Below are 4,720 nucleotides of genomic sequence, written 5' to 3' on the forward strand. Positions count from 1 at the left end.
TTGACTTCCTGACTAAGAATTGCAAGATAACCATAGATTGCTTCAAACCAACAATCTCCGTGGGATTCGACCCTTACTCACGTAAGGTATTACTTGGACGACCCAGTGCACTTGCTGGTTAGTGGTACGAGTTGTGAAAAGTGTGATTCACAATTCGTGCACCATGTTTTTAGCGCCGTTGCCGGGGATTGTTCGTGTTTGAACAACTGACGGTTTATTTTGTTGCTTAGATTAGGAAAAATTTTTCTTTTTGGTTTAGAGTCTCTTATTATTGTTCTTAGTTAAAATTTTATACTTCTTCAAAACAAGTGTTACATTTACTGCCCAATTGGCTAGAGCGTTGGTCTAAGTCCGTGGCAGTTTGGTATACTCTTTTTAAAAATCTTTTTCAAAAATAATAATTTCCCTATTAAATTTTGTGCCAAACTTTAAGTTTGGTGTTTTCTTGTTGATTTCCCTTTGGTTTTCGAAAATTTTAGTTGGTTTTCTAAAAATTTTAAGTTTGGTGTTCTTTCCTCATGTTCTTGTGTTCTTGTGAGTCTTCAAAGTGTTCTTGAGTTTTCCTTGTGTCTTGATCTTAAAATTTTTAAGTTTGGTGTTCCTTGGTGTTTTCCCTCCAAAAGTTTCAAAAACAAGGAGCATTAGATCTAAAAATTTTAAATCTTGTGCTATCTTATTGTTTTTCTCTCTTCTCTTTAAATTCAAAAATATCTTTTCCCTCTATTTTAAAGCAAATCTTCGAAACTTACCTTTAAAATTAAGATTTTTTTTTAAAATTTAAAACCTTTTTCAAAAATTATCTTTTCCCTCTCTCCTCATTTTTTTTCGAAAATTTTCAACCATTTTTGTTTATTTTATTTTAAATTATTTCATTTTCGAAATAAATAAATAAATAAATAAAAATAAATTTTTTATTTGACATCATCTCCCTTTCTCTATCATGGAGCTAAGTGGAAATGAACAGTCCAGGAGGACTTTGGGGTCATATGCTAACCCCTCTACTGCTTCATATGGGAGTAGTATCTGCATACCCTCCATTGGAGCCAGTAGCTTCGAATTGAATCCTCAGCTCATTATCATGGTGCAGTAAAGTTGCCAGTATTCTGGTCTTCCACAGGAAGAACCTACAGAGTTTCTGGCACAATTTTTATAAATTGCTGACATAGTACATGATAAGGAAATAGATCAAGATGTCTACAGACTATTACTGTTTCCAATTGCTGTAAAAGATCAAGCTAAGAGGTGGTTAAATAACCAACCTAAGGCCAGCATAAGGACATGGAAACAGCTGACGGAAAAATTCCTGAATCAATACTTTCCCCAAAAACGGATGACACAGCTAAGGCTGGACATTCAAGGCTTTAAACAAGGAGATAAGGAATCTCTTTATTATGCCTGGTAGAGATACAGAGAGATGCTACGAAAATGCCCCTCTGAAATGTTTTCAGAGTGGGTTCAGTTAGACATCTTCTATTATAGGCTTGTAGAAGTAGCTCAGATGTCTCTAGATTACTCAGCTGGTGGATCTATGCACATGAGAAAGACAATTGAAGAGGCTCAAGAACTCATTGATACAGTTGCCAGGAATCAGCATCTGTACCTAAGCAGTGACCCTTCCATGAAAGAAAAGGTTAAAACAGTAACTGCTGAACTCAGCCCTGTAAAACAAGCTGCTGAATTCAATCAGCAATTGGACTTTCTAACAAAGCAGTTAGCCGAATTCAAGGATAAATTACAAGAGACAAGGATGGCTAATGTTAATATGGAAGAGCAATTGAAGCAAACAAAGCAGCAGCTGTCAAGACAAATAACAGAATAATGCCAAGCAGTTCAATTAAGAAGTGGGAAAATATTAAATTCCCCACCTCAAGGAAGCAAAGAGCTAAGAAATGAGCAAACCACCCAAAATTCACCTGAGGACAGTAAGAGCCCGGGGAAAATTAATTCTGGCATTAAAAAGCCAGCAATCTGGTGGAAGGGTGGCACTGAACGCCCAGACCATGCCTAAGACTGGCGTTCAATGCCAGTAACAAGCAAGGACTGGCGTTCAACGCTAGAAACAAGCAAGGATCTGGCGCTGAATGCCCAAAATGGGCAAGATCTGGCGCTGAACGCCCAAAATGGGCATAGTTCTGGCGTTCAAACACCAGGAACAGACAAGGAGTTGGTGTCTCATGTCACTCCGGCTTCTAACTCTGGCACTCAATTGCCAGTGAGGGATCAGACACACACAAGTGCTGATGACAACCCCTTTAAAAAGGCTTCTTCAACCACTTCTGTAGGCAATAAACCTACAACAACTAAGGTTGAGGAATATAAAGCCAAGATACCTTATCCTCAAAAACTCCGGAAAGAGGAGCAGGATAAGCAATTTGCTCACTTTGCAGATTATCTCAGGACTCTTGAAATAAAGATTCCATTTACAGAGGCACTTGAGCAAATACCTTCTTATGCCACGTTCATGAAAGAGATCTTGAGTCATAAAAAGGATTGGAGAGAAACAGAAAGAGTTCTCCTCACTGAAGAATGCAGTGCAGTCATTCTAAAAAGCTTTCCTGAAAAGCTTAAAGACCCTGGGAGTTTTCTGATACCATGCATATTAGAAGGTAATTGCACCAAGACAGCTTTGTGCGATCTTGGGGCAAGCATCAACCTAATACCTGCATCCACTATCAGAAAGCTTGGCTTAACGGAAGAAGTTAAACCAACCCGGATATGTCTCCAACTTGCTGATGGCTCCATTAAATACCCATCAGGCGTGATTGAAGACATGATTGTCAGAGTTGGGCCATTCGCCTTTCCCACTGACTTTGTAGTGCTGGAAATGGAGGAGCACAAGAGTGCTACTCTCATTCTAGGAAGACCCTTCCTAGCAACTGGACGAACCCTCATTGATGTCCAACAAGGGGAAATAACCCTGAGAGTCAATGATGATGAGTTTAAGTTGAATGCTGTCAAAGCCATGCAGCATCCAGACATATCAAAAGACTGCATGAAAGTTGATCTTATTGACTCTTTGGTAGAAGAGATCAACATGGCTGAGAGTCTCGAATCAGAGTTGGAAGACATCTTTAAAGATGTTCAGCCCGATTTGGAGGATTCAGAGGAGATGAAAGAGCCTCTGAAATTTCCTCTGGAAGAGAAAAAACCTCCTAAACCTGAGCTCAAGCTATTACCACCATCCCTGAAATATGTATTTTTGGGGGAAGGTGACACTTTTCCAGTGATCATAAGCTCTGCTTTAAATCCACAGGAAGAGGAAGCACTTATTCAAGTGCTAAGGACACACAAGATAGCTCTTGGGTCGTCCATAGGTGACCTTAAGGGCATAAGCCCAGCTAGATGCATGCACAAAATCTTATTGGAGGATAATGCTAAGCCAGTGGTTCAACCACAGAGTTTCTGGGATTTCTGGGAGAAATTCCTGTGTTCTCTTATTGATGGGGTTATCCTGTGCTTGTTGTTTTTTCATTGATGCTTTGGTGATTGGTCGCTCAACTGAGATATACTCAGTTATTCCCATCCTTACTCCAGCGTCCTTGTAGAGCATAGAAATCAAGCTTGGATAAGCCAACCTGGCATCTTTGGAATTTTTGTTTGCAATTTTGTAAAATTCAGTTGAAATCAGTTGATGAACTTCCATTTCTTTTCCCATCATGATGCAATGGATCATCACTGCTCTTCTAATAGTGACTTCAGAACGGTTGCTAGTGGGCAACAGAGAATGCCCAATGAAGTCCAGCCATCCTCTGGCGACTGGTTTGAGATCTTCTCTTTTGAGTTGATTTGGGACACCCTTCGTGCTGGTGGTCCACCTGGCTCCAGGGATACATATATCCTCTAGAATCTTATCCAGGCCCTTGTCTGTTCTCATCATTCTCCTATTGAAGGAGTCTGGATCATCTTTCAGCTGAGGTATCTTTAAGATCTCCCTGATCTTGTCAGGGTGGGTATGAACAATCTTTCCTCTAACCAAGGTCCGATAGTCATAGAGAGCAGATCCAGATAGTCTTTGCTTGTCTGTTTGCCACATATTAGCATAGAACTCCTGGACCATATTCCTTCCCACTTTCGTTTCAGGATTAGCTAGGATCTCCCAGTTCCTGATTTGAATTTGCTCCTGGATCTCCGGATATTTGTCTTCTTTCAGATTGAATCTAACTTCTGGGATCACTGATCTTAGACCCATTATTTTGTAATAATGGTCTGAATGTTCTTTAATTAAGAACTTCCCTTGATTCCAAAGTGGTTTTGGAACACTCTCTTTCTTGCCTCTTGGAGTGGGTTGTTTTCCTTTAGGCGCCATGATCTTAGTGGGTATGGTTTAGTGATCACGGATAAACACACCAAACTTAGAGGTTTGCTTGTCCTCAAGCAAAAGAAAAGAAAGGAGAGGGATAGAAGGAGAGCTAGTGTAGGATGGTGGATGAGAGGAAGGAGGCCGAATGGGTTTTTAAAAGGGAGGGGGGTTTTCGAAAATGAGGGGAAAGATAAGATAGAAGATATGATTTTTTTAAAAAAATAAGTATGATAAGAAAAGATATAATTTAAAATTGAAAAGATATGAAAGATATTTGAAAAAGATAAAATTGGATTTTTGAAAAAGATAATATGGAGATTTGAAAGAGATATTGATTAGTTGAAAAGATTTTTGAATGAAAAGAGATAGATTTGTTTTGAAAATTTTGAAAAAGAGTTGAATTGGATTGAAAAAAGGATT

This window comes from Arachis hypogaea, chromosome 17 (genome assembly GCF_003086295.3).
Source record: "Arachis hypogaea cultivar Tifrunner chromosome 17, arahy.Tifrunner.gnm2.J5K5, whole genome shotgun sequence".
Taxonomy (NCBI): Eukaryota; Viridiplantae; Streptophyta; class Magnoliopsida; order Fabales; family Fabaceae; genus Arachis; species Arachis hypogaea.